Here is a 9,065-nt window from a genome sequence, read left to right as displayed (position 1 = left end):
CAGAGAGGTTAGTCACCTGCACAAAGTCACACAGCTAATAAGAGGCAAGGCAAAAATCTCGTCTGAGATCTAACACCAAAGCCCATGTTCTCTCTGCTTTTCCACCTCAGGGCCCCCCCGACTAGCCACCACGCCAGGCAGTTCCTTGCACACAGAGACCCCTGGGATTCAACAGTAAGAGAGGCTTCTTGCCTACCTGCCCTACCCTCTGCCCCCAGGTCCTTCGTTGGTGGCTCAAAAGCATCTCTGACAAGGGTGGACGTTCCAGCCAACTCTAAGAACCAGTCAGTCAAGTTTATTTTATCTACACTTCCGCGACCCCAGAGCTGAGGGAGCGCTACCGCATCTCAGGACAAGACCAGCGTTCATGGAGTGCCCATTTCCACCAGCAGGGGAGCAGATAGGGCCTGTGAGTGTGGGAGCGGGAGGGGGCAGCAAAGCACCTGCTCAGACCCCAGAGACCACAGGTGCCAAGTCCAGCTCAGCCTGGGAGAGTGGTCCCAGGTGCCCCTCTGTTCTCCTGGGTCCCTCCAGAGGGCCACACCACCCCACTCAAAACAGCTCATTTTTTAAAGTACATTTTCTGCTGTAGACATGAAGGTGCATAATATTCATTAAAATATACATGAGAAAAAGCATGAATGGGTTTATGCCTTAAACTCCATTCACAGACAATTATCATCAGAGAGCCTAAAGTGTGAACTCCGAGGTTCTGACTGGGTGTCAGACTTGGGCATAGGGGGGTTGGTTCTCGGGACTCTCCCTGCCTTGTCAAAAAATCCCAAGAGTCCCCCAATTTGAGCATCTCCAGTGTGGCTCACTATCATCATCCTCATCCTCACTGCAATTAGAGGCCCAGAGCGTCCACCTCTATATACCTGCTTCTGGCACTGACCCAGATCTTCCCTGCAAGGCCCCGAGGATGGGGTGGGCAGAGAAAGGGGACTGCCCTGTGGGCACGAGGGGTGACTGCCCCAGGCAGGTTGGTTTGGGAGACCCTTTCTTAAAGGTCTGCGCAGGGACCAGTGCCATGAAGCACTCCAGATTGTCACACCTGGGCTGTCCGTTGGCAAATGTGTCAGCTGCAGGCATACGCCAGGTGCAAGATGGCCACCCCTTACCCTCCTCAAGGTCAACAGTCAGCACTGACTCCTCCTTGGAGACGGCCCTCTGGGTCCCGGGGACGGGCTGGCTCCTGCTTGTTCACGTTGCATCCCTGAGGCTGGAGCTGTCGCCAGCCACCCCCTCCTCAAGCTGGTGCTGACTCTCCCTTCCCTGGGGAGGCAGCATGGGGAAGCCTCGAGTTCATCATACATATAGACAGTTATATAGAAGTTGTGCGTTTGCAGAACAATCATGCATAAAATATAGGTTTCCCACATGCCTCTCTGTTGATAACAACTTGCAATGATGTGGAACATTTGTTACAATTACTGATAGCATGTTTTTATAATCATACTATTAATCGTACATGGTTTAATTTAGGGTTCACTGCTTGTGTCGTCTAGTTCCATGATTTTTATTTTTATTCATTACCATATATATATTCTAACATTTTCCTTTCTATGCCAGCTCTTTTTTTTTTTGCATAGACAGGCACTGGGAATCAAACCTGGGTCTCCAGCGTGGCAGGCGAGAACTCTGCCTGCAGAGCCACTGTGGCCTGCCCTGCACCATCCCTTTTTAACTGTGCAACTTTTGACAAGGCCCAGCCTGAGTTTATACTTCTACAAAACACTGACCCTTTGGTCAGGAGCTTACACCAGCATTGCTTGCCAATGGACCAGCTGTGTCGCTTATTAACCCTTCTGCAGAAGCGTCTCCAATGACTAGCTTTCCCAGCCCTGGACGGTGACTCCTGTTGTGTTGTCTGGAGGCTCCTTCCTAAGCCAGGGACTTGCTCAGATCTCCCAAGCTTCACAGAACTTTGTTTCCAAACCCAGCAGTTCTCCAAATAGGTGGTAAGAGTTTCAAAGGCTCAAGTGCTTGATTGTGATGGATCCGGATTCCTCAAAAGGTGGCCATTGTCCAATTGCTGCAAGAGCACATGGGATGCTGGTTAAAGATAAAATTCCAGGGCTCCATCCCAGGGCTAAGGCATCAATTTATAGGGTGGGTTTGTATCTTTATTTTCTTATTAATCACAAGCACCCCTGGTTATTGTTATCCTTACTAAATTTGAGTTTTAGAAAGGGGGTTTCATGGGATCTGGTCCCCTGCCCAGGACAGACTTCCCACAAAACCATTCAAATCCTGAGAATCTTTCCTATTTGTAAAGAGCCTGCCTGCCCCTGGTGGTTGATGAAGTAACAGACATGCACAAAACACACCAGCAGCATGTCCTTTCCAAAGAGTCAATGCACAGAAAAGGCCTTGCCAAAGAGGAATACTACCTAACCAAGATTTAACAGAAAACCTTTAAAAAGGACTAGGGAGGGGGATCAGATTTGAAATGCATTTGGAGCTTTTGCTGAGGGCGGAAACTCCCATCTGTGTGGTAAAAGACAGAGCAAACCTAGAGGCGGTCTCACAAGGGGTTGATGACAGGAGCATCCTGTCACTCGCCGCAAACACCAGCTCTGCAGTGCAGCCTTCCCTCCTCCCCCCTTCCCACCACACCCACACCGTGGGGTGAATCCTTCCTACCGCGCAGCAGCACCCTACAAAGACCTCTCCTTAGCACTTTCTCACCACTCAGATTCTCTACTTGTCTGCCTTCACCAGACAGTGATTGCTGAGAGCCAGTCTTGCTTGTCGCTGCAATCCCAGTATCTGGCCCAGAGTACTGTTTAAAAGTTTGTTGAATGAATAAACAAACAAATCTCATAATCACACCGTGGGTGGAAACCCTGAGCAGATCTTGAAAATTGAGAGAGAATTTAAAGAAACAGAAGACCTTATCATACAACTTACTATTCTTATAAATAATACAAAAAAGAAAACAAAACAAAAACATAAACAAGCCAAGAAAGGGTTTGATGAACCCTTAACTGATAGTTTCAGAAGGGTGATGCAGGAGAGTAGAATCAGGGGTGATTTCTTTTTTAAATATTTTTTGTGAAGTATCGTATATATACAGACACACAAAAGGCAATAATTTTCAAAGTACATTTTAACAATAGTTACAGAACAGATTTCAAAGTTTAGTATGGGTTACCATTCTACAATTTCAGGTTTTTCCTTCTAGCTACTCCAAAATAGGTCTCAAGGAGACATTTCTTTCAGCCCAAGACACAGCATCTTGGCAAGGTAGAAGCAAAACTCACTTCGGGAACATTGATTATCTGATGTCCTTTCGGAATGGCCTTTCCACGTCTGCAAAGAAACTCCCATCCTAGTGCTGCTGAGCTCAACCTGCTCACTCTCCGTATTTACATATAAATGCGTTGTTGCCAATTTCCTCCGCTCATGTGTCTTTGCGTCAACTGTGGAGGAAGGACTGGCTGATATGAGTGGTGATGTGTTGAGACAGACCTAGCTAAAGATCTCTGGCCAAACACAGAGGATGGGGACTTAGCCATATTTTATGACTGCTTATACTAGCTTCTGGTAGCCTCTGGCATTGGAGCATTAGGGATGGCAATGCAGGAGGAAGCGAGGCCCAGAAAAGGGAGAAATGAGGTGACCCACGCTTTTCTCTCTCCTCTGAGCTTATCCCCCACCCCTCTGAGCTCACTGTAAGGCCTATCGTGCCTGGTGCATATCAAGAAATCACACTTGCTAATTGCAGTCTTTAAAACTGTTTAAATGCCTTTTTGGTTCTTCTTATTTAACTTAGCATTAGACTAATCACCCTTACACATTCATCCCTCACTCAGAATGGATGACTTGGCATCCGCATGCTGGGCCCGGAGGAACCGAGGAAACAAGAGCTCGGATGCACTCTGTAGTTGTTGAACCCGTTAAGTGATGGTTTTTACCTGTTCCCTAGACGTTAACGCTCTTCCTTATAGTGTCAGAAAAATCTCTTGCTAATAATCAGTCTGCCTCTAGTCTACACCACTAAGAGATCAAAGTACAAGATACTTTGTTATGGCTATGCAAAACTGCATCCAGATCTGATTGACCGTGGGGTCTTCCTGTTTCTTTCGTAAACATAATTGATGAAAATAACATCTTTCTAAGGCAACCCACTACCCAGGAGAACCATCTTTACATGGTACAAGAGAAAAATGTAATCATTTCCACCAGCTGTTCACAAATTTTTCTTTATTCAAGGTGGCCTCGATACTACGTCTCTGTGCTAGGCATGGGGAGAGAGCCTTAATAGACACCTGTTGCCCCAGAGAAATCTACAATGTAGTGGGGGAGACAGGTGAGTAGAGTCAAAATAGAGCACTGGTGGTGGAAATACGAAAGTAATAGAAAGTAGTAAGGACTTACTATGACGGGGTGAGATGAAACATGGACTGTGCCTCAAAGAAGGACGAGGGAGGTGCCAGGCGTTGAAGGTCTACTGCCAAGACAAAGCAAAAGGAGGCTAAAAGGCAGGTAAAGAAGAGAGATCACCAGTAAGTGGGACACTTTCAGGAGGTCCCATGTGGCTGAAAAGGGATGCCAAAGCCAGGAGATGTAGCTGCACGGTTTGGCAGTGGCAGATCAGGGCCAACGTTACCATATTTGTCCGTTTCCTGAAAGAAAGTAAGGAAATTCACGTAAAGAGAGTAAGCAAAAACAAGTGAGAATATCATACATTGATCTTAGAAAATATCCTTTTGGCTGCGAGAGGTAAGAATGAATGGTCCCAGAAGAGAGACAAAGAGACTTCGGGGAAACGTGGCAGTGACCCAAGCAAAGAAGAGCCGACAATCTCCTGGTCTATAGTAGCCGACAGGATGAAGGGCTGAGAGAACAAGGAAGCGAAGAAGGTAACTGCAACAAGACCAGGTCTATCTAGCCATCTTGCACGTGTCAACGCACAGAAGTAGTTTGGGCGAAGATATAAGTATGACTTTAAATATTGTGGGATGCCTCTGGAGGATCCAGGCAATATTCAGAAGGCAGTTCATTCGCTCATCCATTTCAGATGCTTTGACTGTCTTGGATGCAGTAAGGGATTATTCGAGATTGCAGCATGGGAACTGAGATTGGTGGAGAGAGGAACATGGGTTTCCACTGAAAGGGTGGACAGGGTAAGCCTCACTAGGAGGGTGAGAAGTGAGCAAAATCTATAAAGAGGTAATCGAATCAGACATCTGAGGGAAGAGTCTTCCAGAGGATGGGAATTGCAGATGTTGGGAATAAGCACAGGTGGGGCCCACAGGATGGATTCTGGCATCTGGTGTCCCCAGGGAGCAAGAGTGGAATCTGCAAATGGGAGAATGGGGGCAGAGGAGGACTGAGAAGATGTGGGTGAAATTCTCTGCCCCATCACGTATTTATCGGTTGTGTAGTCACAAACAGCTGACTCACGCCGCAAGGGTCTGCATGTCTTCAGTGCTTTCCCAGGATAAAAAGTCTCTTCCTGTCAATTTCTCAGCTTGTGGAATAAAATTCAATAGTGTAGGAAAGAGACTTGTCTATCGTTGTTTGAGGAATACGTGAATAGACGAGAGATGTATAAATGGCTGGCTGGCTGGCTGGCTGGGTGATGGAAAAGAGGTTAGATAGACAGACAGATAGCTGGACAAGCAGACAGAGTATGGAGAACTGCGTGTACATCGGTAGGTAGGTGACAGAGATAAGAAGAGGATGGGTGGTTGGATGGATGGAGAGATAGACAGAAACAGACAGGTATGTATGCTCAACAAGTGACTTCCTAGGGCTGTCGTGCTTTGAGTGTTTTTACCAAGCACCTCAAACAGGCGATGCCCATTTGAAAGGGAGTGTAGAAATACTTACTCGACCCATCAGGAAGTCAACACATGGAAACACACGCAGTCATCAGCCAGGGTCGATGCGCTAGCAACATGGATCGAATGGTGGCCCTTCAAAGACGTGTCCACATCCCAGTCCCCGGACCTGTAAATGTTACATACTTGGAAAAAGCGTCCTAGTAGATGGAATTATGTTCACGATCTTGTGATAATGAGCTCATGCTAGACGATTTCGATGGAACTTAAATCCTGTAGCATGTCTCCTTTCAGTAGAGGGAGATTGGAGACAGAAAAGAGGACATAGATACAAAGATGCTTTTCTTTGTAGTTTGACCACTTGTACACATATCACTAAACAACCTAGTGAAGTTTTGCTTCCTTTTGAACTTTATTTAAATGATTCACACTGCTTGCACTGTTTTCTCTTTCTCCATTTTATGTTGCCCATATTCATGCACTTAGCTGCTAGAGTTCCATCATTCTCATTGCTGGAAAATATTTCATTGCATTAATGTACCCCCATGTATTAATTTTTATTGTTGCTGGATATTTAGTTTGTATGCAGTTCTGGGGTATTATAAATATGACTGCCAAGAACACACGCGCGCGCGCGCACAGCGCCCGGCCCCACCCCGGGAGGTCCTGTAAGTCTGAGGTTCGGCCCAAGAGGGTGCGCTCCCAACGGATCCCCCGGTGACGCGGCGGCTGCCGCTGCGGGGACCACAGGTGGAAATCCCCGCCCCGCATGCTGCCACCGGCCCTGCTTGCCCAGGCAGGCCAGACACGCGCTGCCTCTTGGTAGTGGCCCTACCTGGGCTCAGCATCTCCTCGGCGCGGCTGCACCCCGTGGCTCCCCCAGAAACGCCGGCCAAGCTTCCTCCGGCCCGACTGGAAACATGATCTTGTTGTGCTTTGGGGCGGCTTCCATATTTCCCCTGCAAAGGGGAGCAATGTACAGGTTTGGTTTCACCCGCGCCCCAACGCGGCCAGCGCCGCGGGCACCCCCGCAGCTCCGCAGGAGCCGCGCGCAGATGGTGCGGCCCCGGCTGCCTCCCGCCTGCGGAGACACCGCCCCCGGGCGTCTGCTTCTGTGGGTGAAACAAACTCCAGCCACCCCCGGGGAGCTCCGGGGAGGGCTGAGGCTGGTTCCCAGGGAGTGTCTGGCTAACTGCCTGCCTGCTCAGCACTCTCCTATCAGCTGTTTATCTCCCTGCTTTCCCCTTTTCTCAGGGCTGGATGAGAAAATGGAAACAGTGTGGATTTGAGGAAGAAGCAGAGGGCTCTAGGAACTCTAGAAAAGCAGCTTGTCTCTGGTGAAGCAGCAGTAGCACCCCCTCCTGCAGCCCCTGGACTGTCACTAAACAGGAAAGCAGGCAACATCTTCACCTGCTTTGGAGAAGAGGTAGCAAAGGGGAGAAGAGGCTCTGCCCCCCAAACTGGGCAGGAAACCTACTACTTTCACCGGGGAAATTTTAGGCTTGCCCCTAGAGCCCTCTTAGTAGGAGATTAGAGGAGAGAAAGAGAGACGCTGCCAGTGTTGGTTTTTATGCTCTAGAAATCACCCCTGAGGGTGTCTTCCTGACAACATGGGACAGGACTCCCAGGAGGAGCCTGACCCTGGCACTGTGGGATCAGCAATGCCTTCCTCACCAAAAGGGGGGAAAAAGTAACAAAATAAGGTATCAGTGGCTGAGAGAGTTCAAACAGAGTCAAGAGGTCATTCTGGAGGCTACTCTTATGCAAGCTTCACCTCGATATTGCAACTTACTATGGTTTGCCAAACCCCTAGCAAAACCACTCCCATGAACGCTAAAGAACCCTGAGGGCTCTAACTGAGATGCTACAAAAGTTTCATGCACTAGATTTGTTTTTGGCTTTTAAAAAAGAGAATTCAATAAGTTGCTAGTCCACAGTTCCAAGACCCAGAAAATATCCCAACTACAAGTCTATAGAAATATCCAATCAAAGGCATCCATCCAGGGAAAGATACCTTGGCCCAAGAAGGCCAACGAAGCTCAGAGCCTCTCTCTCAAGTGAGAAGGCACACGGCAAAAACAGCCACGGTCTCTCTCTCAGCTGGAAGGGCACATGGCGAGCAAAGTGTCATCTGCTAGCTTTCTCTCCTAGCTCCCAGCCCCATGAAGCCCCGGGAGGCATTTTCCTTCCTCATCTCCAAAGGTCGCTGGCTGGTGGACTCTCTACTTCATGGTGCTGCAGCATTCTCTGCTCTCTCGAATCTCTCGTGCACTAAATTTACTTTCCAGAAATCAATAACCTCCACAGGGTTCCTAGGCCAGATAAAGTCCTGAAACCCAGAGGGCCCAGCCTCTCCAAGAACATCAGCCAGGTCCATCCCCCTCTCCTATGTTGTAGACACCACCTTTCAACATGAAACAGCTATAATGGGCATAGCCCAAATATCCCTCAAGATTGGGAGAAGGATCAAAGGAGAAGGAGGAATTATGAGAGAGAAAACAGGACTTAACAAGTGAATATGACTGCTGAATCGTTGTATTGATTTTTCTTTTAGAGCCCTCTGCTTCTTCCTCAAATCCACACTGTTTCCATTTTCTCATCCAGCCTGAGAAAAGGGGAAAGCAGGGAGATAAACACCTGATAGGAGAGTGCTGAGCAGGCAGGCAGTTAGCCAGACACTCCCTGGGAACCAGCCTCAGCCCTCCCCGGAGCTCCCCGGGGGTGGCTGGAGTTTGTTTCACCCACAGAAGCAGACGCCCGGGGGCGGTGTCTCCGCAGGCGGGAGGCAGCCGGGGCCGCACCATCTGCGCGCGGCTCCTGCGGAGCTGCGGGGGTGCCCGCGGCGCTGGCCGCGTTGGGGCGCGGGTGAAACCAAACCTGTACATTGCTCCCCTTTGCAGGGGAAATATGGAAGCCGCCCCAAAGCACAACAAGATCATGTTTCCAGTCGGGCCGGAGGAAGCTTGGCCGGCGTTTCTGGGGGAGCCACGGGGTGCAGCCGCGCCGAGGAGATGCTGAGCCCAGGTAGGGCCACTACCAAGAGGCAGCGCGTGTCTGGCCTGCCTGGGCAAGCAGGGCCGGTGGCAGCATGCGGGGCGGGGATTTCCACCTGTGGTCCCCGCAGCGGCAGCCGCCGCGTCACCGGGGGATCCGTTGGGAGCGCACCCTCTTGGGCCGAACCTCAGACTTACAGGACCTCCCGGGGTGGGGCCGGGCGCTGTGCGCGCGCGCGCGCGTTCTTGGCAGTCATATTTATAATACCCCAGAACTGCA

General features: G+C 49.6%; 1 long non-coding RNA gene across 2 annotated transcripts; it reads right to left on the bottom strand.

Moving 5' to 3' along the window:
* Nucleotides 1-1,388: 1,388 nt before the first annotated feature.
* Nucleotides 1,389-6,847, bottom strand: LOC143679064 (uncharacterized). 2 transcript variants are annotated; one of them, XR_013173537.1, is made up of 4 exons: nucleotides 6,628-6,847; nucleotides 5,842-5,961; nucleotides 4,384-4,631; nucleotides 1,389-2,035 (listed from the first exon to the last, which is right to left on the bottom strand). It is a non-coding gene; the product is annotated as an uncharacterized LOC143679064 (long non-coding RNA). The 2 variants fall into 2 exon arrangements; XR_013173536.1 differs by lacking the exon at nucleotides 1,389-2,035 and having other exon boundaries at nucleotides 4,032-4,631.
* Between the last annotated feature and the right edge of the window lie 2,218 nt (nucleotides 6,848-9,065).

The sequence above is a fragment of the Tamandua tetradactyla genome, chromosome 4 (assembly GCF_023851605.1).
Source record: "Tamandua tetradactyla isolate mTamTet1 chromosome 4, mTamTet1.pri, whole genome shotgun sequence".
Lineage (NCBI taxonomy): Eukaryota > Metazoa > Chordata > Mammalia > Pilosa > Myrmecophagidae > Tamandua > Tamandua tetradactyla.
This window is presented reverse-complemented; position numbering and strand designations above follow the sequence as displayed.